We start from the raw sequence: 27,153 nt of genomic DNA on the forward strand, positions 1-27,153 counted from the left end.
ATATCTGTCCATATCAACACATCCGAAAATGTCCATCAGGAAGCAAACGCGATTGACTATTTCATGCTTTTCAAATGTCTCAACCTGGAGTTTTTAAAATAAAACGGCAATTTCAAATTCTGGACCTTACTTTTGAAGCCTTATTTATACTCACACATTGGCGCAGGCCTCTGAAGATAGCGCACAATCTACAAGCATGCACAGAGGCATTTATGGTCAAGACATTGCACGTTAGCTAACAAATGTAGTATGTGGATAAAGACACAAGAAATTAAGCAAAGAAGGCGACCTAGAAACAATAGTAAACACCACCAAACATTTCATTTCTGTAAGTCAGTCGATATTGTTTTCAGTCTCTCTGGGCTTGTTGAACTGGAACAGCCATCCCAGCTCAACCAGTATTGCCGGGAACTCCTTGACCCCTGGGTCACCACTCTTTCCACACTACCTTTTTTGGGCTTTAACAAAGCAATCTCTAATGTTCCTCCAAACTCTGGAGCAAAATAGCTCTTCTTTACCAGGTGAAGCAGCAATCTCTTTCCAAAAATTCTGCACCATTGAACCTCTGCAGGTTTGTGGAGATGCTTGTAAAGGCGAACCTACTTTGCCAGTCTTCCCTCGAAGGGGTCTAAGTTGAGATGAACGTGCATGACCAAACGCCATGAAAAGGTTTTGGAGCCTCGACGCGAATTACATCATTTATAGAGCACTCTCTCGCCAGAAAAACCACAGCGAAGATCAACCAGCCTTCAGACAGATCCACTCCAACCTTAATGGCATATTTCAATTCATCAATCAATCAAATTTTATTTGTATAGCCCATATTCACAAATCACAATTTGTCTCTTAGGGCTTTAACAAGGTGTGACATCCTCTGCCCTTAACCCTCAACAAGAGTAAGGAAAAACTACCAAAAAGAAAAACCCTTTTAACAGGGCAAAGAACGTAGAAACCTCCGAGAGAGCCACATGTGAGGGATCCCTCTCCCAGGACGGACAGAAATGCAATAGATTATTTATTATTATGTGTATTTACAGCATTGGTTAGCATAAAGCTCAATTCACTCTGAGCCACATGTGAAACAACACATAGCTGCCCAAAAACCCTTGAGTAGACCAGTGTCCAATTACTTCTGACCACTGGTGTAAACAGGCTTTATTTCTCACACAGCTCTTCATATATTTTTCAGCTGAGACATGGTAGTTACTGTAGTATCTGTTGTTTTATTTCTATTTGAATGTGTTGATGCTCAAAGAGTGTATTATGTTTATGCCAAGCAGCCTTTACCAGTTGCACTTGACCTGCTCTGCGACACTGTGCTGTGTTTACATTATGTTTATACAACCTATATTGTTAATTGTATTTTCCTTTCAGTTGCATTAGAGCCTCACTCGTTGCTGTTTCAGCAGAATCTTACAAGGATTATTATACAGACACAATTAATTTAGTTTCAGTGACAGTACGTATATAATATTTCCTCCCAGCCCACAGTTAGGTTCGGAAACTGAACCCTGAGCTGGAGGTAAAGGGAGCACACCAAAACCTTTCAAGTACACAACGGACAAAGATCTTTTAAAGACAGCTGTTAAACGAACATTTACTTATTACACTTACTTGTTAAGGTGCTTACAGGAAAACTCAACTCTGTGCTAAAAAGGCTTTGGCCTGACTTTGTGTACCAGCATAAAATCCTGCGTTTCGTTCCTGTGTGTGACTGTGTTTACGAGGGTCTGTAGCTGCGCTCTGTTTGCAGGTCTTTCATTCACCGGGACATTTTATCATGAGAAACCCTGTTTTATGGCAGCCACGGAGTCGAGAAACAGCAGGAACACACATACACAGGGACCATGCTTTTGTCACTCTCCCGTGGAATGTGGCAGGCCATTACTATGCAAATGAGCAAATGTCTACCCTTGTAAACTACTATGTGTGTTTCCATGAGTGTGTAAAGAGCAAAGATATGGTTAAGAGAGTAAAAAACTTCTTCTGAACATTCCATCTTTCCTCTCACTGGGGTGAACCGCGGAGCTTCCTCTTATCTTAATCGCTTCGAAAAAGGGATGAATCCAATTTGGAAGCAGTTGAGGGGTCTTGGGGAGAAAAATCTACTTATTCCAGAAGTCACAATCAAATATTCATGTTCAGCTAGCTCCTGCTCCCAGGCCACTCGTTTCTATGTCACGTCCAAAATTGATTAATAAGCACTGTGGTGAGCAGTCAGTCTCGAGACAAAGCTGATAAACATGGAGGAAGTGTCGGCCTCCGCTCGTTAACTACCCTGTAAATACTGAGCACTGACATATGCAACCAGCTAAAGTTAATATAATCTTACACAACAGCGCTGCAGTAAATTCTGCCATCATGAACATTATGATGTACAATTTGTATTACCTCCACCAAGGAAGTTATAAAATCACAAAATGTTTTTCCGGGTTTATCAGGATTACTCAAAAACTACAGAACCTATTTCCATACAATTTTGAAGAGGGGGGGGGGGGGGGATCTGAACAACAGCAGAACAAGGACTTGTTTTCACTTTCTTTAACATGGCATTAGCCTTGGTTCGTGCTCTCTCACTGCGCTCCTAGTCAAAAGGTTTTGAGAGGATCTTATTTAACAATATGGTCATTGTGGAGGTGAAAGTGGCTCAACATCTGAATTAGCTGCTTTTCCACTGCAGGAACTTTGCCCAGGAACTGTGTGTTTCCACAGCGGGGACCAGGGGAACATAATATGCCTTTTCAGGCGTGTTAATGTGAACGAGAGACTCATGTGGGCAGAGATTGTTAAGGTGTGAAAATGCCAATTTAGTCATATGAATGTTGCCTTAAAGTTCAATATCAAATACTTTGGTCGAGACAAGGCTATCGATATCATGGACAAAATATCCATAACATCAACATTTATCTAAAAAAGTGTTATTTAATTTACAATATGAGCCAAAGACTACAGATGAGTAATGGTACAAGTAGTCAGCAGTGAAAAGATAACACTGATGTCTGCCTGGAGAGTTGATATCACGTCAATGCTTCGGTGCATCCTGCACATTATCAGTGTGTGTTGCTGCTTATGACTTTTCACACCTCCAGCAGAAGATGAAACAACGTCCCCCAGTATAAATTAGTGCAGACACATCCGCTAACCCTAGTCAGTTTCTAAACTTTCGAGGCTGCTCATTTACATATTTCACACTGGATCAGTACCAAGTGATGCAGAGATTCAGGCTTAAAGAAATCGAGTGTTGCCTGGCTACCTGTCTGACGCTGAGACGGCCTCCTGCGACCCTTCACATGAGTAATGGGTCGGCAAAATGAATGGATGCACTGAAGGTCAGCGTGTGAGCAGTTCACTGCCTTGGAAGTGGGCGGTAGCTATAGAGGAGAACACTGTAAAGTGCATTATCTAACGTAGAGGTGCAGTATAGGTCCTGTACAAGGCCATGGTGTGTAAAGAGCACATTGTGTGTAGTCGTCTGTTGTCCTCAGGTAGTAAACCTTAGCTCAGCCTTCCTCCTATTCCTCACAGTGTGAGTGTGATTCAAACTGTTATGAACAGTATCCCTCTTAGGGGTAATTAACATATTACTGACATATAAATAGGTTCCCTCTCTAACATTGCCAGAAAAATATGTAATCTTTTCTATTTAAAGAATGACACAGAGGATTACACTGAAGATAAAAACGGGGCCAGAAAATGTGTTAAAAATCTGACAGCCCATCTAAAGCACAGCAATAAAAGCTCCCCTCGAAATACAGCCTCTTTTATTATACTGTTTTATTACAGCACCATGTCCTGTCCAATCCAATCCAATGAAAGTGGACCATAATCAAAAGGAATAAAATTGAACAACTTGCACTAACCTCTGTTCGTGCACTCTTATATCATCCAGCTGTTCCCCACAGCCCCCCGAAGACAGATACTGCGAAACACAATAAACAGCAGCTGTGGCTGGTTTGTGAGGGAGTTTATTAACTATTCTGTTTCAAACCACTTTTGGCCAACATATATGCTTTTTCCCGCTCATTCCCGCCACTGCTCTCATCTCCCATTAACGCAGACAAAGCCTGATGATGAGGAGCACTTCAAACCAAACAAATAAGACCCTCACATGCAGAGAGAGTGTTTCCAAGTGTGTTTGTCTTTGTGCTTTTTTACATTGTGTGAACCCAACCTGGCAAACATGGGTCAAGAGACTATAAACTGTTCCTATTCAGTGGCCTGACAGGTTATAGACTGTTCCTGTGAATATCAAGCCTGTCTTTTGTAGCACCATACAGTCAGGACGTTATCCCAGGTGTGCTGTCAGTTTCTCACACCTCCAGCTTCACTAGCTACTCTGCACTCTATATATATGCGGCACAAAATATTAACTGTGATAGAGATAGAGACAGGTGATGGGAAGGGGGGGGGGGGCACTGTGTGTGCAAGTGCAAGACTTGGCAATACAACACAAAATGTTACACAATATAAGAATTTTAAAAAAAAAATTATTTTCTGTATCTGAATAAATTCTGGTGCAGCATTCCTCCACTGGGAAAGAGATGTTTGGTATTTCTGCTGCTGGAGTAGGGATTTTAAGTGCGAAGGTGTTGACAGTGATGTAACCCATAAACAAATAACAACTTTAAAGAAATACACGCCAGAAGATCTATCTTTTGAGTTTCCAACCCTCACTCACTTGTAGGCATTATCTTTGTTATTCAATCTTTTTTAAGCTTGTTCCATACAAACAAACCATATCTAAATATACCGTCTCAGTGTTGCACTGTTGCCTCATCAAAGCTGTGAAGCTCAGCTGGAAGTCGTGTCTTTACTGCTTTATTGTCTAAGGGGCTATTGTTTTCAACCTACTGAGTACACTGATCAGAGTCGAGCTGAAGCCGAGCTCATGCCTTCAAGTGGGACGTTTTTTTCTTTATCTTACCTGGTTTTAGATTTTATAGTTTTATAGTTTTTCATAAAATAAACCTGAATTTGCTTTATTAATGTTCACATGTGTGGTTTATATATAAGTTGATGCATGATTTACTGAACTGATGTTAAGAGCACTCTCATGCAGAGCTCAGTGTGCCAAGTGTGGAGCCGATTAGATGAACAAGATATGTGTTCCACATACAGGCAGACACACAGACCTTTGTGGAATTGGATGATAGATCGGAACTTTTTTAGGATCTTTTTTATTATTTGGTTTTCCAGTAACCAGCAGCATCATTTCCCTCAGCTGTTTGCAGTGAAAGAGCTCCGGTGAACCCTCTCTACACTCCTTACTCTGCAGACAAACACAGTTACTAATTTAGCTGGTGAAGATGGGGAACTGCTTTTACGTCAGACTTTACAATGTGGCAGGACGTCAGAGGTTGTTCTTACAGCTTGTTTAGCTTTTCCCAGAAGGTTTAAACATATAAATAAAATAGGAAAAATAAGTGATAATACTGCTCCACCATTGAAACACATCTGTTTCGGGCTGCAGGCTGCAGTTACAGTGCAGACCTTAGAATCACAGTTTAGAAGCCGGTGGCGACAGTTTTCCAGTTGTTTTCAGAGGTTCGGTGGCTGCCTGTGATAACGCTGCTGCCCTCCAAGCTGAAAATGCCTCCACTTCAGCAGTGTGCTGTGTTGTGTCAGTGTGAAAACAGTCTTTGAACCACACAACTAACTTGGCAAAACTCCTAAGTGAGATTATTTATGTGTTCTCGTCACCAGGCGTTCACCCTCTCACTGCTTCATTTCTTTAGTCCATTTTAATGTTCAACAAAGTTCTCCTCGGTTTTACTCTCCCATAACATAGCAAACTCTAATTACGCACTGTGCTCCGCAAGCCATTTTAATCTTGCTTTAAAACAAGCCTTTCATCGGATTTCAGACTAAAACAGTAAGGCGGTCTCAAGAAATCTGACAAGCCGCCACGTCTTTTCATTCTTTCTGACCCGGCTCTGATGAACAGCGATCTACTGCATTTGCAAACACGACACACTGGGCCCAGAGAGCTGTAATTGGAGGATCTGTCAAGCCAGTCGAGAGGAAGCCTGACGCTTGTCTTCAAACAACAATTTAGCGTCTCTCTTCCAGACAGATGCAGCTGAACACCTGTCAGAGGAAAACTGTTCATTTGATGTGAATGCTTTCTGCAGCGTGTTAAAAGCTACTGCTATTCACATGCACTCCAATTTGGTATCTGCTGTGGCCTGGAGTTATGGGCGGGAAGGAGATAGCTAACAACCATGCTCACGGTGTATTAAAGCGTTCCTTCGCTCTATGCTTTCCATGCAATTATACACAATTGTGGGGAGCGGGGTCTGCAGGTTAGGAAAACAGAGCTAGGCACTGTTTGGATCAGCAAATAGTCTGGGAATATGACGATCAAAGGGACACACACACACACACACACACACACACACACACACACACACCTTTACTACAGCCGCACTTTTGCTTCTTAATCCACTTAATGTACCTGACGATGTACCTGTACCGTATCAGTGTTATCACCTTCTGCACACACACACACACACACACACACACACACACACACACACACACACACACACACAAACACACACACACACGCATACAGAGCACAAAGAGCATTGTCAGGGCAGTTGTCGGCCGTCAGCATAGATTAGCACACAGAGCAGTTTCCCGGCTTCATTAGCATCCAGAGCTGCTATAATTAAATGTGTGAGATGCTCCCCTGTCAGACGACATCATGTACTCAGTGTTTTTAATGCCCATTGCAATCCATTGAAAAATGATATCTGATAACATCGTTTGCACCGGCAGCATCCCTGTGTTGCTGTGTCTGGTGAACACGCTCACGACTTTACATACAGTAACAGATCATGGGCAAACTGGCCGTTTTCCAAGCAACTTAAGTATGAGGCCTTTTGGGAAGAAGCTCTCCCAGTCAGAGGTTGAAGGTCACGTCTTGCGCCGTCAATACTGAAAATGAGCCTGACTGGTTCACTTGTCAAAAGCTTTTCCTCTCTTCACTTTTCCATATAATACAGTGTAAATGTGTCTGGGGCCCAGGGCAGAACATTTGAGACTCCACTGACATGAAAAATATATACATACCAGAGAATGTGTGCTGCAAATGGAGCTGAACCAATGCGATAATGAATGTCTCAAACAGCAACGCTATAGAACTTCTTTTATCATCTAGTTTTGACAGTCACAACTGAAAAAGAACACAAATAAATAAACATGTTGCCGTTTTTTTACTAATGAGACTTTCCAGCCTGAAATGTTGCCAAATTGCTGCTATTTCAGCGAGCTGAGGCTCACGTGACACCAGCAGAAACCCCTGCTCGGTGCAAAGAAGCAGAAGGGATTTCGCAAAAAGAGAATTGCACTGGGTGAAGCTAAAAGATCTGATTGGGACATCGATTTGCGTACAAGCTGATACATTTTCAAAGCTTGTGTTGATATAGGAACTTTTTAGACCCTTGTCATTTCAAACATTGTGCTCATTATGAAAATAAATTCAGTAAACCCAGGTTACAACATGTTAATCCAAGACAGAATGTACAACTGAAACACAAAAGACATAGTCTCTCTTAAATTACAACACAATGTAATAAACCCTTCAAATCTTTATGCCTGATAATCTATTCATTTAGCTTTAATTTTAACCAAAAAGGCTTGTCTCTGTGTGTGTGTGTGTGTGTGTGTGTGTGTGTGTGTGTGTGTGTGTGTGTGTGTGTGTGTGTGTGTGTGTGAGCGTGCATATTATCTCAATTATCTCCTCAATCTCAGATACTGTTTCTTCACTCAAAACTTGATGCCATCAACACGTCCTCTTTAAGAATGAAAGAATTCCGGCTTGAAAGAGCGAATGTGTTTAAGAGCTGACAGAAGGCTAATGATTCAAAGCTTCTGGTAATAACCAGCTGATGAAAGACGTACTGTATTAGGATCTCATATTTAAATTGAAGATGTAAGTCCTAAATATGTCTCGTAACTCTTCTGAACAAGCCGCAGATAATCCCAGTGTTTAGTGCTTATCGGTCACGCTGGGAAACCCTCTTCCCCTGGTGCCTCCCTCTTCTGGAGAGCTGGCAGCTGATAAAATGGAGGTCATCCCATCCCCGCACCTTCTTATCCTATCTTCGTATTCGTCAGTTCACAGTTTACAGGCTGATGTTGCGTCACACATGACTGTCATCCAGTTCTTTTCACATCATCCCAACAAACTCTGTCCTCCTGCCACTAATACAGTTTACACCAAATCACATGCGGCCTCAGAGCGTGAGTGATTTTAGGGACGGACATATCTTCCCTCTCCTCGTTATCATTTTTTTCCCGAATTTTTGATTTGCTCTCTTAAATAACATTGAGAATGTGGATAGACGTATACAAGACCAATAAATGTGAGTTCTCTCGCGGAAATCTAGTTTCTCTATTTTTTATTCCAAATTTCTTTTTTTTTTAATAAATTAGGCGTGGGCAGAGACCCATCTGGACCCTGTCAAGTCAACTCAACAAGCCGTCCCCTCTGCACAACTAAAGAAACAAATATCCATGTTTCCAGTCAAACCGAAGCTGCCCTCACTCTGCTTAATAAACACATTAGAGCTGCTTCCAAGCACTAATTTGGAATGGCACACTAAAATACTTGTCCATTCAGGCTAGCTTTGCTGGTCATCTCGGGAGCATTGCTATACTTAGATCCATCCTGAGTTTCAGCGATATAGAGGATTATGTGCTTTCATCTCTTCTTGCCTTAACTGCTGCGGTGCCCTGTTTGTTTGCCTTAACCAAAAAGAGAGCGCCTCCAGTGTGGAGAGAGTGCTGAAGTCAGGCTTTTACCTACAACAAAGAGAGGGGGACAAATATCTCCCTCTCCTCTCTGATGGCTTCACTGGTTTTTGTAGTGACTCTGTGTGTTTTTTACTGGCCTGGCTCCGGGTTATCTCACTGAACTTTTGACTGCTTAACAGGCTCCATACTGCATGACTGACCCGACTGTGACTGCGTCCGGGGCGAGAGACTAAAGGTGACTGAGCTTTTGCCATCATGGCTCGGTGGCTTTGGAGCAGCCCACCACGACAACAGAGACGGGCAGTCAGTGTCTTCTTCCAGAAAGCTCTTTCGGATCCTTGTGAAGACCTTGAAAATGTTTGTGTTTTCTCTTTACTTATTTCTCATTTGTTTTTTAGTTTTTTAATCAGTGTTCTTGCTCTTTTATTTCTCTTTTTGAAGCCATATAAATGTTGCCTCTCTGAGTGTCTTCTGAGTGGAATTATGATGTGAATAAAAACACTTACAAAAGCAAGTGGGCATTGAGTTATGATTTTGTTGTCAAAATATGCAATTTGCACACAAACATGAATCAAAAGATGAATTACTATTTTAAAGTTCAGCACTTTCAAATCTGCCAGTTTTAACTAGTTTATTTTAGGCTCCATGTCTTCCAAAGATATTCTAAGCTTCAGATGTTTTGATTTTCATGGGCATCTTGTTAAATGTGGAACATACAGATGCTGATTAATTGCTAATCACAGGCCACACCCAACATAAAGTCCTCCAAAATGTGGGAGTTTAGTGGAGCTGATTATTCATTTTTCCACATTCAGGGACCCTGGGGTGATCACACAAGAGAGTTCACAACAGCACTTTTGTTCCTGCACACTCCATCCACCAGTGCACGTTGTGATTAACCTTAGATTACAGACAGCTGGAGTCAGGACCACCATGGGATTTGTGTCCGGCATGAAAAGCAACTCGCTTCAGAGGATAAGCTTTGGGAAACAAAGTGTCCTATTGTAGTTGTGAGAGTTGCCCATTATGGTCCCAAAGAAATGCGTCCTTGTGCGCGGAGGCACGGTGGGGCAGGCGTTCTGAGCTACTTTCCCAGTAGGTGTCAGTGTCATTCACTGACAAACACTCACTGACTGAGCGTCCACACAGTTAATAGGAACAGAACCTATTCATGTTTCTGTGTTTCATCAGGAATGTCTTGAATAATCAGACTCAAGGTTTTTTACAAATCGTCAGTGTCTTCTGGTAAATGTTGAGCAACAAAATATTGAGTAAACCTTAGAACATTTTAAATTGACTTGACTTAGATACTTAGGTTCCCTTACTGCCGTTGACACTTTTAAAATTTCATTTGACATTTAAAAAATATAGCTCGACTGTTGAAACCTTTATTTTAGCAGAGTCAGTACAAAGATCTGAGGCTTTGTTCACAGGAGTCAGAATTCAATACTTCATCGTGTAACGGTAACAAAGACACAAAATTCATTTTTCCATCATGCCTAAAAAGCAATGCAATGCATGCTGGGAAGTCTGTTATATGCTCGTTTTGTTTTCGATCAGTGGTCTGACAATCACAACATAAAAATAACTTTTTATTATACATTTTTAAAACTTTAAATTCACATTAAGTTAATTGTTTCACAGTGTAACACTGAAAGAAATGTTTCAATTCAATTATAATCAGAGCAAAATCTCACTGGTCACTCAGAGTGCACAGGTCTCTGACTCCTGAGTCTCTATTCAGGCTAAAAGCAGCAGTCACGTGATTATGTGCTGACCAGACATCAGTCTACTTCGGGCTCGTGCTCTTTGAAAAATGTAAGTGATGGGCCGTTAGGTTGCGTGGAGCTTATCTGAGTCAGTGAGGAATGTCTAATGCGAGGACTGACCACGTACAGTAATGTGGATGAAGGATGCCAGTGCTATGCACATTTCCAAGGCCCATCCACAGTTGCACGCATGCTGGGAAACCCCAAATTCCTCTGAAGTATAAATCAATGGAGAAAAAAAGGAATCACCAAACAGGGCTACGGATCCCTGTGGTCTGTTCAGGGTTCCAATGTTTCACTAAATTACAATTCACAAGTTTAGAGAATTAATGACTAATAACCTACAAATCTTCCCATTGTAAATATATTCACCAAATTTTGATGTTTTGTCAGTCCGGTGCTAAAACAAACTCCTGTTGTTATTTTACTTTCACAGGTATCACTTGTTTTACCAACTAACATATGAAGGTTTAGTTAAAATGAATACATCTTTTTTGAGGGAAATTCATCAAACTATCAAACAGACGTCACTGGTATTTATCTCTATTCATGTGCACGCCACTGCTTTTTCCTACTCTGATTAGATTCTTAACTGCATTTTCTTGTCTCAGTATTTATGCAATAAAAATGAAGTTAAATCCAAAAATGCTCCTGGTTAAAAACACAAACATGGAAAATTCGATTTCAGCTCAAATCCAAAATTACTGATGTCAGCCTCCCACAGACCCGCAGCAGATTTACTGCAGCAAACTGCCACATTCTTACAATATAGAAGACAGGACACATATTTATTTATTACACTAATTTTGTATCCAACACTGCTGCCACAGCTGCCCAGATGTTGCCCCCCCCCCCCCCCCCACACACACACACACACACACTCGCACACACACACGCACACACCCATCTGGCTCTCCAAGCAGGTTAAATCCAACACCGAGCAGCCTGCATCCACTGCCACTGTTTGCCCCAAAACCTGCTACCATGACTGTTCAAGCTGTCCACTGCGAGGGAACACGCACGTTTCCCAGCTGGGTCCACACTGCCCATTTCACAGAGACGCTCATTACCCCACACTAAATACAGCAAGTCCACACAGACAACAGATGTACGCCAACAATAAGTCAGACACACGGCGGAGCAGGGGGGAAAGCAAAGGGAGGGATTTCTTTCTTCCACTCAGATGTCGTGAAAGTGGGTCTGACGTCTTATCTGACGGATGATGCAGGACATTGAAAAAAGAGATATATACAAAAAAAAACTTCTGCATCTTCTAATTAGATACTGACGTCGAGATGGGGGGATCAAGATGGAGCCAGAGAGAGATGGAGAGAGAGAGAGAGAGAGAGAGGGAGAGGGAGAGGGAGGGAGTTGGAAAAGAGAAGAAAGTGAGTCGGAGCGGATCAGCATCACTTCCCCCTGCTCCGCTCTCTGACTCTCACTCTCCATCCAGAGACACCGGAACAGCGAACTAACCCTGTTTCATGTTTCCAGTGGCAGCTTCTTCCATGTAATTCATCCGCCAACCCAGCCGCAATGTTCCCCTCAGCCAACACACTTTCTCCCTTTGCAGATGGGACTCGAAAACCACTGCATTTCTGACGAGAGGTTCAAATAAAGACATAAACGAACCGAGGGGAAAAAGAACTGCGCCAACACTAAACGTGTAACAGCGTTAACACCGTGTACCGTGGTCTTTACTCACCCTGCGCTCCAATAACCCTGAACGAATATAAGCAAATATCCGCGCCTGTATTTACCGTTGTTCTGAACGGGCTCTATAATAAGTACGCATAAATAAAAACCTCACTATTTTTTTTATAATGAAATACCACACATGATAACCTGCACGCAAGTTCATGTTTGGCACACAGAAGTCAATTTGTGCTCCGGATTCGAACTTGTTTCGCTATTAATACGGAGTAATGGGAGGAGGTACATTATAGGGATAACTTTGGTTTTTATAAATTCTTTCAGGTCGCTGTTTATAAACGGGCGTGAAAAGCGGATTAGGTGTGACAGGCTGAGGAAAGTTGCGGACTATCTGGTTTTCCTCACTTTCCCCATGAAAACACACCAACTCCGTGCGCGTGCCCTCCGCCGCTCACCGCGTCCAACGAGCGGCTCCTGCTCCAACTTCTACCTGAGGACACTTCACTGCCCGGAGCACCTGGCACCAACACGCGCATTCACGATGTGTCAAAAGTATGTTAACTGTTGTCATGTGTGTGTGTGTGTGTGTGTGTGTGTGAGTTCATGTGGAGCCACTCACCGTCTCTGTGAGCCGAGGATGGAGCTTTGACGCGAGCGACCGACGCTGAATCCAGAGGAGACTGAGACTGCTGCTCCCTCTCTCTCTCTGCCTCTCTCTCTCTGCCTCTCTCTCTCTGCCTCTCTCTCCCTGCCTCTCTCTCTCTCTGCCTCTCTCTCCCCCTCTCTCTCTTTGCCTCTCTCTCTCTCTCTGCCTCTCTCTCTCTCCCCCTCTCTCTCTTTGCCTCTCTCTCCCTCTCTCTCTCTCTCTCTCTCTGCCTCTTTCGCTCTCTCTCTCTCTCTGCCTCTCTCTCTGCCTCTTTCGCTCTCTCTCTCTCTCTGCCTCTCTCTCTGCCTCTTTCGCTCTCTCTCTCTCTCTGCCTCTCTCTCTCTTCAGCCTCTTTCAATCTCTCTCTCTCTCTCTCTCTCGCTCTCTGCCTCTTTCGCTCTCTCTCTCTCCCTCTCTCTCTGTCTCTTTCTGCCTCTCTTTTTCTCTCTCTCTCTCTCTCTCTCTCTCTCTCTCTCTCTCTCTCTCTCTCTCTCTCTCTCTCTCTCTCTCTCTTTGCCTCTCTCGCTCTTTGCCCCTCTCTCTCTCTCTCTCTCTCTCTCTCTCTCTCTCTCTCTCTCTCTCTCTCTTTGCCTCTCTCGCTCTTTGCCCCTCTCTCTCTCTCTCTCTCTCTCTCGCTCTCTCTCTCTCTCTCTCTCTCTCTCCGCCGCGCGCTCTCCCCGTCTCTCTCGCGCAGTCAGCCCGCCCGCCCCCCACCTCCACCAAATCAACACATTGACGAGTTGAACTGGCCTCTGATTGGTCGTTATCACTGTGCCGTCAGCGATTGAAGGGGACACACACGCACTCACACGCACCCGATCTCCATCCTGGCTCCACCCCAGACACACACAGTTCCGGTGGCCTGTATTTTCAAAGGCCAACAGAGCCCCTTCAGCTACAGGAGCATGGCATGTGCCACCTTCTGATCAGGCTCTAATAAGCAGGAGCTGGAGCTCCCAGCCTGCAGGTGTCACAGCTCCATGAGGATGTAGCAAGTGGCATTCACACCAAACGCAACACAAATTTGGACGCTGCCTTAAGCACAATTCATGCCTCTGCGTCGAAGCTGCACCGTAGGTACGCTTGAGCCAACGCTAAGGCGAGCATCCATAGCTATGCGTAAGTGTGTGTGAGTCCAGCTGCAATTACACCCCCGAAGAGTTTCTATCCTGTTGTTGTGTGTCTACCGGTTTCTGGTCCGCTTATTTTCAAATTTAAAAAAAGGTGCATGTGTGAGAGGCTCGGCAGTTTCTGCTAACCTTCTCTGCCTGGGCCTCCTAGTGTAAACTCAGAAGAAATGCAGGAGAATTCGATGTGTGAACACAGTAGGAGATCTGACGACGCTTCAAACACGCCTGGAATATATCCAGGTGAAAAAAAGTGGTGTCATGATCACGTGCATCTGTGCAGCGGAACTATTATGTCACATCCTGCCTCTGCCTGCTGCAGCCGGCTGCTCCACCTCTCGCCTGAATAATGCGGAGGATTTGATGCTGTTGTTAACGTGTCAGTGCAGAAAGCCTCCCGCTGTGTTGTGCATGTGTGAAAGGCAAACTGTGGGTAACTCTGTGTTCAATTCCCTGGGTTTTACCTGCAGGTCATGTCGTTTCCAGCGCTACCTGAGGCTAACCAGTTGCCAGTTTGATCATCTAGCTCGGGTCGGACCTGAGTTTCATTCTCAGGGCTGATTGGCCGTTGCATCTCACAAATTTAAACTTGAGTATAGACGCAATTGATGATTTAGACTTTCAGACTTAATATAATTCTGCTCTGATAATTTGCTGACATTCTGTCGAAGGGCTAATGTCAGAGTAAGAGGCTCCGGGCTTTCTCCAGCCAGCCTGCTAGTTCAAACTCCTGTGAATGTTTGAATGAGCTCATGTGAGAACAGAGCCGGAGATCCTCCGCAGCACGAGCCGCTGGGCATAATGATGAGGTTTTTTAAGGGTCTATTCACGTTCTGTGTGTGTGTGTGTGTGTGTGTGTGTGTGTGTGTGTGAGAAAGATAATGGGTTTTGCAACAGAAAGCCACTGCCCCTGTTAAAAAGTGAATGTGCCTGAAGGACATTTATCAGCCACTAAGGGGCCAGGGAAAGATACTATTGAGTTGCATTATGGGAAGTGTACGATCAAGTGTTAAGGACAACACATTAGGATATTTAAGCATTTATTGATTGAATTGATTTGACAGCTCTTTTTTAAATCCTTTCTCTCATGACACATAGGAGGCATCTGGAAACTGCAACATTAAATCCTCAGAAGCACTTTTGGAGTCTCAGGGGTAAACAGCATTGCAGCCAAATCCAATACAACTAAAGAACTGGTGACTCCTTCTTCAGACACAAAAAAAAAACCAGGAAAAAACATAACATGCCTACTGCTCCTGTATTGTCATAGTGGTGAGTAGATAGTGAGTGAATTTTCATTTTTCCAGTGAACTATCCCTTTAGTCCTCTGAAGTTACACCCCACAAGATAAAAACTACCAGACAGCAAGCAAAGACAATACACAAGCAACTAAACAGCATATAAATAACAGGAGGTGTGGTAGCTGTGGTAATATTCTCATGTTTTCTTGATCATAAGGGTTAATAATGATATATGAAATAGAAAGTCAGTGATTGTGAAATTACTTTTGTTTTATATAAGTTGTTTACGTGTAGGTTAAACTTCGTGAGCGAGAGAGTTACAGTCTGAGTTCTGCACAGGGGCATGGGATCAAATAAACATGTTACTTTACAGATTCAATATTTTGAATTACTTGTGTCAAAGGTTTTTTGTGTCATAGTCGTGGCAGTATTGTCCTTTACTTTTTTACTTCCTAGGAAATGCATGCTTGAGCAGATATGAGTATAGAACGTTGTTGTAGGAGGTCATTAAGCCTCTGGTGAACTGTTTAGAGTGAACACTTCATTGATCTGTACTAAGGTTTTGTTCAGTTTTATATGAGGAGCTACAGTAATTGCACTTAATTGTCCCCTTGAGTGCGTCTGTGCCGGCTCTGCAGACCCAGCCTCCGCAAGTGTCACTAACCTTTTGTGCTGGAAATAAACGTTACAGTTAACTGCCCTGGAGCAGTGCACACTAAAACTGACAACTCGGAATCAGACTCATAGGACTACAATATTTGTTTGGTTTAAAGGGGTCTCATGGTGGAAAAGAGGCTCCCATGTTTCATGCAACAGATAAACATGCTTTAGACAAAGTGACAGAAATAATATTGAGTCAAACCGCTGCATTAGCCCTGCACCCTGACCCTCAGCTAATGGAGACTTCAGGTTAGTTAGCCTGCTCACGGCCACTTGAGACTGCACGAGAAAGAACACATTCTCCAGTTATTGATCAACTGATCTCTTCCATAGTCTGTGTATAAAGAGGGACAGCTCCCCAAAAGGGAAGCCAAAACGTATGGATCACCCCCTGGTGGCTGTCTCCTCCAAGTGAGTGGATGGAACATAGACCGAACTAAAAGGTCAAAGTAGACACCAAATACAATTTTTCAAAAGATGGTGTCTGTTATTTTAATTTAGAACTAGATTAGTTCTCATTATGCTGATGTATGTTTTGATATAACTGTTTATGTTTCTAATAAGTTAGTTATATGATGCTACGAAAACAGGGGTGAAACCTCATGATCCACAGCTTAGACTAACTCACAATTAAGCTGCTTTTCCGCTGGTCAAAAAACCCACTAACATCTGGCTTTTGTCTGCAATAGGAATGGATACAAACGGTATTCACTACCAGCTCAAATGACTCTGCAGTAGACACAGGTTATATCAGCTCCAATAAGCAGCGATGGAAACGTGACACCCAGGTGAATGCGTTCATTTGGGAAGACAGCGAGGTGAGAGAGCACCTCAGGTTTCACGACGGGTAAAAACCAGAGAGGCAAGCTCCTTGAAAAGAAGTTTTATAGCAGGTTCATCATGGTTTGAAAAAACCTGTGTACAGTCGCTAATATTGCTGTACAAGAGGTATTAGCAGGATATCGATATTGCTTCTACACTCCTCAATCTCTACTGTGCAGACTGGTTTCAAATGACATCACCAGCAATGATTACTGCACCAGTATCCAGAATAGTTTGGCTTCATTTTAATTACATAACATTTTTACATTGGGAGTAAGTGGAGACATGTCATCCATCTTTATTTACTGTCTATGGCCTCTTCAGTTTCATCTGTAAAGGAACTAACCGTCCCCCTGTTGCCCTAATAGACCCACCAGTCCTCAGATGATCATACTTTCACTCCATTGCTGACAGGATCTCTGCTGTTGTGTTTGTGTTCAGCTTTTCACAGGTAACATTAAGTCTCACTGCTGTGATGTTGATGCTCATACACGGGATTATTCAGGCTTCTGTTCATGCAAATGACAATCAAAGTGGAATCCACTTCATGACAGTCCTAAGTCACAACATTTAACAAAAGTATTGTCAAATCAAGATTTTCATCACAACAGTGAACAAACAAAACCCGTTTGAACAAACTAACAGACAAAGCATTGTACTGTCCATATCGAATACATTAAAACATTCACAGTGTAGGTTTCAAACACTACATTCAATGACAGCTACAATACTGTGACTTAAAAAAACATTTTGAGTTTGTTCACAAGAATCATCTGTGAATCAGGCCTCACAAAAAAGATCTCACAAGACTCAGAGGATCAATAGTTAACAAAGAAATTCATCAGTCCATAGTCAGACAAACTGTCTAAGATGATTTATTGATTTATTGTGGCTACTCTCCCGAGAAGGGTTCGCCAAGCTGAGATGATTCCTGAAGCACAACCATTGACAGTGAGCACAACACAAAGGGCCTGATCTACCAAGATCCAAAGTAAAGAGTGCTAAATTGTCTTTGCATTATTACAGATTGAACGTTTGGTTGGTGGGCGTTTTGCGGGTGATCTACTAAAAATAATTGCGTAAATGATAAAAGGTGCAAACATGGTAGAGGCAGTAGTATTTAAACAAGTGTTTTGTATGCGTTACTGGCTTCCGCCATGGCGCAAAGCCAAATCTAATGCCATGGAATTGGAGGTGTTAGTGGAAGAGGCAAACAAGCATGTTGTTGAGCGACAGCAAAGAAATATTAATATAACTCAAAGAAACGCGACATGGGAGACTCTCTGCGAGAAAGTAAATGCTGTGGGTAAAACAAAAAGAACAGCCGATGAAAATAAGAGAAGATGGCAGGACGTAAGAAGAAGAACAAAAGAAAAAATGTCAGCAAATAAAACAGGTGGGGGGGCCGGTGGAAGAGATGCCTCTGACCTCTAGACGCAGTCACAATCACCGCACATATTTTCAGGCTTTGTAAATCACAATGCGTGTGATAAATTGAAAAGTATTCGCATCTACTACTCCCAATATTTTGCGCACTGGGGTAGAAATGCCCAGTAATACATATTCATTAAGGCAAACGTACTAAATGGACAGCGCATGTTATTCTGCACGCAATCCTCAGTGTGCACCGTTGGTAGATCAGCGTGCATGTTGTTTTTGCGGGTGAAATCAAGTTTGCACACGTTTTTACACACGTGCAAACCTTCAGTAGATCAGGCCCATAGTGTCTCTGTGAGGTGATAAAGAACCCTATAGTGGCAGCTGAAGGGGAACCACTGGAGGAAGCTGCTGTTCTGACCTGAGCTTTGCCAAAGAAACCACTGAACTGTTTGGGAAGGTCATGGTGTAAAGGGGCCACTGGAGATCAACGTGAAAGCATCACACCAAAGGGGAAGCATGGTGGAGGGACATCAGGATTTGGGCTTTTTTCTGCATGGACAGTCATCGTCAGAGGAGAAAATAAATTCCCAGGATTGTCAGTGTATCTTTCAGGATAACCTGGATAGCCCTCTTGATGCTAGTTAACCAGAACATGTGATCTTCGCAGTCATATTAAGTTATGTCCTGGCTCCATCCCTCACCTAAAGGCTCCATATATTTTTATTGTGTTGTGAATGCATTTCTTCATATATGGCTAATGTTACCCCATTGTCCGTCCAGAATTCATGTCCGAAAATGTCTTATATTTGATGGATTGATGGAAGATACAGACAGTGGAAGTGTGAAAGGAGGGGGGAGAATGGGGAAGACACACAGGAAAGGGCTGGGTTGGAACAATCCTCGGTGTGCCAAGTGCTCACACCACCAAGCGAGCAAGCAGGTGCCCCTTGATGGATTTTTTAAAAATAAACCCATGTAAAATTGCAATAGTTAAGCAAGTGTTTGTCTGTACTTGTGACTTAGATGAAAATCAGATCCCATTTCATGACAAACCTATACAGAAAAGCAGGTCATTCCAAAGGGCTTCACATTTTTCATCACACTGTACAGAGCTTTTATTTAGGTGTGAAAGATCAGAAGTGGGTACATTCTCCTCAACCAAGCTTTTCTTATTTCCCTTCGCTTTTTGAAGATAGTTCTGACAGACATTTGTGACTCAGGCTGATGGTTCAGCTTAACAGGTTGTTTCTTAAATCATTGAAATAGCACCAAATACAGACAAGTAATGATTTTACTCTGTTTAACAAAAAACTTTAACTTGGATTGAGGTATTACTTTAGCCGTTTTCAGACATGACCTCCGGGTAAAATCCAGAGAATTGGCTATGGACTAAACCCACAGTCCGCCTTCCACACATGCACAACAGGGGCTGGAGGATCTCTGCACAGATGCGTTCACAACAGCATCAAATCCTCGGCGTTATCCAGGCGAGAGGTGGAGCAGCCGGGTGCAGCAGGCACAGACAGGAAGTGATGTATTAACTCCGCTGCGTAGATCACATGGTTTTGTTTACAGCACCCCGACACCATTGTCAGCTCTTATCACCACAAACACAGAGTTCAGTGCATGTCTGAAAGCAGCTTTTAATACTGTAATTTCACTCCACTGGGAATCAGAGAAACAATGAGTATGTAACAACAGTATACTGTATGTCTGAATGGGATATCAACAGTCCACTTACGAGCTCTTAGAGCTTTCGAACCTATCTCCCTGTCCTACCTCTTTCTACCTTTCACGTAACATTTATTCAGCCCACATGATCAATAGGTGGCTTTAAAAACATGTCACATCAGAATTTACCTTGGCACTGGCCTGGAGAAGGTGTCGGCAGCAATGTCATTAAAGCTGCTTTCAGACATGCACTGGACTCTGGGTAAACTCCATAGCAAATTCTCCAGATTTCAACCAGAGGTCATGTCTGAAACCTCTGAAGACAGTATGAACATATCAGTGTTATCACGAGGCATCGGCTTTTATTAGCATCATTGTGTTTGTGTTACAGTACAGCTGTGGAAAATGGATTTGAAGTCCTAAAGTTGCCCTCTATCTGTATTGGTGAGATTGTGGTCCGCGTCTAAATTTAGAAAACTGATATAAATGTAGCAAATGTCCGAATGGATGTTCAGTTCGCTGCAAAAGATTCGGACACATCGAATCATCATTTTCCTGCACTGATTCGCAAAATAACAACTCACAGAAAAACTTATTAAAGTGTGGCTCATACCGTTCCTGTGTTTTCTAGCTGTAGATTTTGATAAAAGTTCTGTCAGTGTCACCCAACCATGCATTGACTCATCCTCTAACATGACTTTTTCCTCCTGTACAGCTTTGATGCAACTTCAGCATTTATTATTTCAGCAAAGAATGTCTGATATTTTGTTGTGAGTTTGGCAAAATGTTCCAGTTCTATGTGTTTCTATCCAGATGTTCAGTTAAAATCATTGGTAAAATTGGCAAAAAAGGCTTTGGTGCCATCACCCAATTCAAATTCACCAAAACCTAAAGTACTGTATGTTATAACAAACTAAAATCAAATTTTGTTTGAGAATTAAAAATGTAATTGTATTTTATTTGTAACACCAAATCTTAATGTACATTATCTCAAGGCACTTTCCATAGAAGGTAGAGAAACTCGACAGTTCCCACAATGAGCAGCACTTTGGAGAGAAACAAATCTGTGACTACACATGGTGCTTTCTGATTGACTGTTCCACTGAGCAGGTTAAAATTATAACAATAACCACTTGTGAACAATGAATGTGTTAACATGTAACACAGAATACAGAAGGACTTATTTAATACTTTGTTGGGTGTCTGGGTGAGAAGATATTGGCTCTTTTTACATGTTATTTTAAATATAAAATAAAAATTTTGTCCAGTGCATCGTGCTTTCTATACCATATACCAACATGGTGGACCACCCTGATGAGTTCAAGTCTTGAAGGGTTTGGTGAGGTGAGTGAAAGCATGGTGTGCTGGGGGTAGCAGAGAGATAATGTGTGCAAACACTCAGTGAGTGATAGCTGTACTGCTGTGCATTACAGCAATGCAAGTGTGCATATCTCTCACAGTGCTCTGATTGACATGAGTATAACTATATTGCAAATAACACAACCTCTGTCTGACTTAGTGTTTCAGTTGACTGATCAGATAAGCTCTCTCTTTAATCAGTTCAGCTGTCGACACAGACGCTGCACATACATAAACACAACCTGAAGTGTGTTTTGAGTCTCTGTGTTGCTGCGTTTTTTTAAATGCATAACAGTGCTACAGTGATTTTGACTTGGGCTGTGAGCATTTCCAAATGAGTGTGACCCTCAACTCAGTATTCTGACTGAATGCAGCCTGTGCACATTGAGCACCGGAGCTGCTGCTGCTCTGACGTGCTGCTCATGCTATGCCTTCTGTTTGGACACAGTGTCAGCAGCTCTATCCCCTACGGGCCTGGTGGAGGACGATGTGTTGAAATCTCCTGAGCAGTGATAAATAAACAAGACAAATAAGCAACCACAGCTTCAAAAACCAGCCCAGTAAAATATGAATATATAAATGTAAAAAAAACTACAAGCTATAATGGTTTTTTTTGTTTATAATTGGGTGAAAGGCCTGTTATCATTGCTCCATATGATGTAACAGTGTGAGACGAAAGTGAAAGTGTCAAACAATGATTTGTTCTGTGACCGCGAGAGTGGCCAACTTTGACGGCCACAACATGATTGACATGTCATTGATTTTTCTCCAATGACGTGGGTGGGATAGGCCCACGTGGGGATTTAAATCAGGGTGGATCACCCTACAGCACTGAGATTATTTGTGAGGCTGTAAGCACGCAGTGTTAATGAATGCAAGGGGGGAAATAGTGATCAAAGAATTGTTTTTTAAGTGAAAATAAATTGTGAGAGGTAAAGGGGTGTGTAATTGGGGGGAATGCGACTAAGCAGGCATCGCAACTCAGTTCCCCCTGCATTTACACCACAGGGACCTCCTCTGCCTGAAGACATGTGGAGCATGAAATTGTCTTAACTCCTCTGCAGAACGACCATCAGGTGAAGAAAAGTGTCTTTTGTGAGTGATACACAAAACAGTGTGGTCACCTGTCTTCCTTTGGGATGTCCTGTCCAGGTGGGGGACAGAACTGGGATGTGTGGAATTAACCATGGTTGTCATTAATGAGATACACATTGAAGATACAGGAAGTTCAGTCTGTGTATTTTGCAGCAGTCACTTTAGCTCATGTTCATGAATTGACTGTTTTCGTAGCTGACAGACTTGAGACTCTCTTGTTTGAAGATATAACCGATGTAGAATAAATCTGTGAGATTTCCTCCTTACTTTTCCCTATACAGTATATTATAAGATACTGCATACAGCAAGTGTCATGTCTGTAAATAAAATAGGGAAGGAACTTAGGATACAGGAGTCCCAATAGTTGTAAACTAGGAGCAATTTCTCTTCCTCTGAGCAATAAGCTCTTCCAGGAATTAGTTCAAGTCACTGACAGGGGAAACCAGGAACAAACCTTTAAAAAAACAACTTCAGGCCGAAGGGAAACAGTGGGGATTTTCTTTTTTATTTCAGGAAAGAAAGCAATGTGTATTTTAAAATTCTGCTCCTGTTAAAACTCAGGCTTTGGGTGGCTTTAAAATATAATCATGTCACATGTTCTTGAGCCAGCCAGCTACAATGGCTGCGAGTATCACAGGATGCAAACATTTCACATAAGATGCATTGAAAATGGCTATTGTTTCTTTCACTAATTCAGTCCGTCTGTGAATATTTGAGAGGATTCTCTCAGGCTTAGCATAGGAATCTCTAATCCGCCTTAAATCAGTTACACCATATTGGCTGACTGGCTCTGGCAGAGCTGTTTACTTTGCCTTGCCAAGACAAAGTGAAAAACTGGAGCTCCGACTGAATAAAGATGTTCGGGTGGAAGCAGAGAAATTTGCTTTTCATTCAGGCTCTTTCTGTGGCTACATAAACATGGGGGTGGATGATTTCCACAGCATGATGACAATTTCACTAAATCTTGTCACTGTTGGTAGCCATCGATACCAAGTCTTTCAAATATTCATCTAATTTAATGAAGAAAGTTGTTGGACAACACATTCTCCACTAGGACACGAGCAGATTGTCAGAGTATTTGAGTTCGCTACAGAGGTGAAATAACCTTACGCACACGTTCATTTCCGGTACAGCCCATTTCCACCTCATATTTACATGTTATCTAATCCCATTTGATCAGGAGGCTGTGTGATTAAACAGCATTGGCATTATAATCATTCTGTCTGCTTTGTGATTGGATGTCAATAAGCAATTGCTTGTAATGGACTTAGATTGACTTGGGCTTTTTTGAAACTTTGTCCTTGTTTTTAGAGGGACAGGGTTATTATCTCAACTTTGAGCTTTGAGCTTATATGTCCTGTTTTATTTTGTACTTTCTTTCCCTATGCATCTTTTGCTTGCTTTACTTCTTGTCTTTGTATATAGCCCGCTTTTATGATTGTGTACCCCAATGTGGCTCATCTGTGTCCTACCTCCCTAACACCCTCCGGCTTGTTCCCCGGTGTTTCCCGAAAGGTGTTTCCTGACTTTAGCTAGTGTTACTTTGTGAGTAACAGATGCTTGAGTTTTTCATGTCTTTCTAACTACAAATAGAGTCAGTAGTCCTGCCATTTTGATAAGATATTCTTCCCTGCACTACCTGTCTTGTCTGACATCTGCATTTTGGGTCCAATGAACAACACAACATAACATGGAAATGACAAACATCAATCAATCAAATCAATCAAATTTTATTTGTATAGCCCATATTCACAAATCACAGTTTGTCTCATAGGGCTTTAACAAGGTGTGACATCCTCTGCCCTTAACCCTCAACAAGAGTAAGGAAAAACTACTAAAAACCCTTTTAACAGGTTAAAAAGAAGGTAGAAACCTCAGAGAGAGCCACATGTGAGGGATCCCTCTCCCAGGACGGACAGAAGTGCAATAGATCTCAAGTGTAAAGGAGAACATCACCAAGATAAAGGTTTTAGCAGCATTGATTAGAAGAAACACCTTGTAGCAGAATGAAAGGTCAATGAATTGATGGATAATTGTCAGTAATGGTCGAGTATCTGAGGAGAAATATTATATATCAAGCAGTCTTATTGTAATCAGCTGCCACTACTTTGGTTTTGGTAAAACTAATATTTGGTTAAGTTTAGTATGAAAACGAAGTTGGGGTTCAACTCTTGCTGCTCCTTATTTACACTTCTTTTTTATTATTATTGTCATTTCTGTTTGGTCAGGTGAAGGCTACAAAAACCACATAGGATCTGTCCTTTCCACAGTAGGTACATTCAATAATGGGTCATATTTGGCATACCAATTAGGTTGACAATGTTTTCCATCCTGGAACACGAGCACAACCAAGGTGTGCATGTGTAAGCAACGTTTTTGCTTACACAGCTGATGAGGAGTGTTCAGCTGTGTAGCGTTGCCGACCCAACAAACAAATCATTTGCAACAGTTTTGAGTTAGAGGAGAGGGAGAATCCTTACTAACCCTTACCCTGATTGTCTTGATCTTCGCTCACGCTCGAGCCTTCCTACGGTGGAGCCCGCTAACGTCTTGTCTCCTCCCTACATGAATTGCATGAAATATCTAAAACTTTACATTTTTTGGGACAAAGTGGATGAAATTCTGACATTGAAAACACTGAAAAAACCTTTGTGGGGTCTGTGTTGCTCAGAACGCTTATTGACCATTTCAAAGCTGCACTGGAAAAAAATGTCTTTTCAGGCCAGAAATCCTGAAAAACTGAGCGTTGCCACTGTGCCAAAATCACTTAACAATCCAGTGCTGCTGTCGGGAGCCAGTTTTCTGCCATAACACTGCTTTCTGAGAGCGAGGTCGCCTGCTCCTTTGTTAACAGTTAGCTATTCACACATCTAGCAGAAACAGAGCAACATTAGAATTCATGTGGAGTCTTGTTGGAGTGTTGTAATTCATACAGTACACGTGTTGTAGATGAATTTCCTTTTCCAGGTAGATGCTGCTCACATCCTAGTACCAGCTCTAAAAAGAGTCATAGTCGCTGCACTGCTTTTCCAACTCCACCTAAATCCTTCTTTATATTGTTACCTGCGCTGTGGGACTTGTCATTGTGCTGTTCAAGGCCAACTAAAAAAAACAGCAAGTCATTTGGCAGCCAGCCTTTCTCCAGGCAAATGGCCGACAGATATTTTTTTCTTTTTAGGCTATTTTTGTCTGGCTCACGAAATGTCAAATGCAAATTGTATGCTGATTTTTCTACTCTATTCAAACTGTAGGCATATTTAATTGCAGACTAATTAATCAATAAGTAACTTGACAAAGTTTTCCTCCAGTCCTCTACACTCTAAAATTATTTTGCGCATACATACTGTTGCCATCTTTCTTCATTCGCGATGCCTGTCCTGGTTATGGTCAGGACTCACTTCACAGTCATCCATCTTAGTTTTCACAGTGGACATACAGCTTCACCTTGTCTTCAAATGTTTGGTGTTCGGGAACTGCTTCAGAATATCATTACAAGCCCAATAACTCATTGTTCACGCAACATTTGTTCTTCTACACTCCTTTAAGTGAAATTATGGCTGAATTAATTCATGCCCACATTTGGCGTGTGCCTTTGCCAGTCGACCTGATCTGGGAGCTGAACACTGGGAGGCTGTCATTCCGTCGAGTCATTCAGGTGCAGTGTCAAATAATGTCAAGGAACAGAAATGGAATATGTCATAAATACATGCATGACCCAGCGTCCCTGCCACACATCTGACAAGCTATCAAACGGACAAGGTCAAACAATGCAAACAAGTAAAGATAAATAAATAACTGGTCATGTAAGGGTTTGTGATCAGAGGAAGGTTTTCACCATTGTGCAAGAATGGTTGGGCTTCTATTGAGTATTATTGTAATGTGGTCACTTCTTCAAGTAGTTCAAATAATCTCTGAGTTCTTGGGTTTGGGTTGAGGGTCATGTGCCCATGGGACATTTTACATCAGCGTGCAAGTGTTGATGTTCAGTGTATAAGTGTTATAGTTGTTATAATGATGCTATCTATCTATCTTTAGTCTGTTAACAGCACAGTGGTGTGGGGATCAGTGGTGTGGTGCTCGTCATTAGTGTGTTAGCGTGCTACCATTTGCTTACAAGCACGAAAGACTAAATACAACATTAGCAGCAGCAGAGTCTGATGGGAATATTATTAATGTTGCAGTGAAATTCTGACCTGATGGAGGTTCAACATGAAACGTGTTACCAATGTACTGGCATTTCACTGGATAATTAAAAAGTTTGACCTACTGGTGATGGTAAAAGTCAGAGAGCCCTTTTAATCTTTAGGATGTATTGTCTGGGGACCATGAATGTGTTCATGGTCCCCAGACAATTTAAGTTCATCAGTTCACACTTGTGATTACAGTGTGTCCCCACATGTGTCTCTCATGACCACTTGTGATCATATCTCAGATCTTGTATCAGTATGTACAGTGAAATACCTGAGCAACATTAAAATGTTACATATCATTTGATACCCATTTGTGTTCAACCTGCTAAAAGAATGTGCATGTGTCTCAGACCACCTTCGAATGTGGTCTGGGTGATCTGATCGCAAATGCGTCTCCAATGCATCTTCACTCCTGAACTTAGAGCCGTCCACTTGTGATCAAATCACTCAGGACAGATGTTGAGGCCAGGTCTAGATGGGGCCAGTGGATCTTCAGAGCTATGCTTCTTCAAAGAGGCAAAGAAAGTCAGAGGGACATAAGTTATAGTCTGACGTCTCTCATCAGAAATGTGTTTCCACTCACAGATCTGATGCTCATTGGATGTGGTTTTTCTCAGCACTCTGAGTCAACTAGAGACCTTTGTGTGTGAAAATCCCAGGAGATCAGAAAAACCATCCTGTGTGTCACCCACCGTCGTGTCACAGATCCTATGAAGTGCACTGCTGCCATATTGTCATTAAAATGAAATAGGTGGTTTAATGAAAAGGGTAATGAGTGAT

The 27,153-nt window shown here is 42.3% G+C and overlaps 1 protein-coding gene across 4 annotated transcripts in view; it reads right to left on the reverse strand.

Annotated features, from left to right (window-relative positions):
- Window positions 1-12,948, reverse strand: part of cdh6 (cadherin 6) — an 80,823-nt gene extending 67,875 nt beyond the window's left edge. For 3 of the 4 annotated variants that reach the window (XR_004616710.1, XM_034613110.1, XM_034613108.1), the window contains exon 1: window positions 12,802-12,947. The gene's annotated coding sequence lies outside the window, so the exon portion shown is untranslated. Of the gene's footprint in view, window positions 1-12,801 lie in introns of all 4 variants that reach the window. The other variant, XM_034613111.1, reaches the window with a different exon arrangement.
- Between the last annotated feature and the right edge of the window lie 14,205 nt (window positions 12,949-27,153).

The sequence above is a fragment of the Hippoglossus hippoglossus genome, chromosome 17 (genome assembly GCF_009819705.1).
Source record: "Hippoglossus hippoglossus isolate fHipHip1 chromosome 17, fHipHip1.pri, whole genome shotgun sequence".
Taxonomy (NCBI): domain Eukaryota; kingdom Metazoa; phylum Chordata; class Actinopteri; order Pleuronectiformes; family Pleuronectidae; genus Hippoglossus; species Hippoglossus hippoglossus.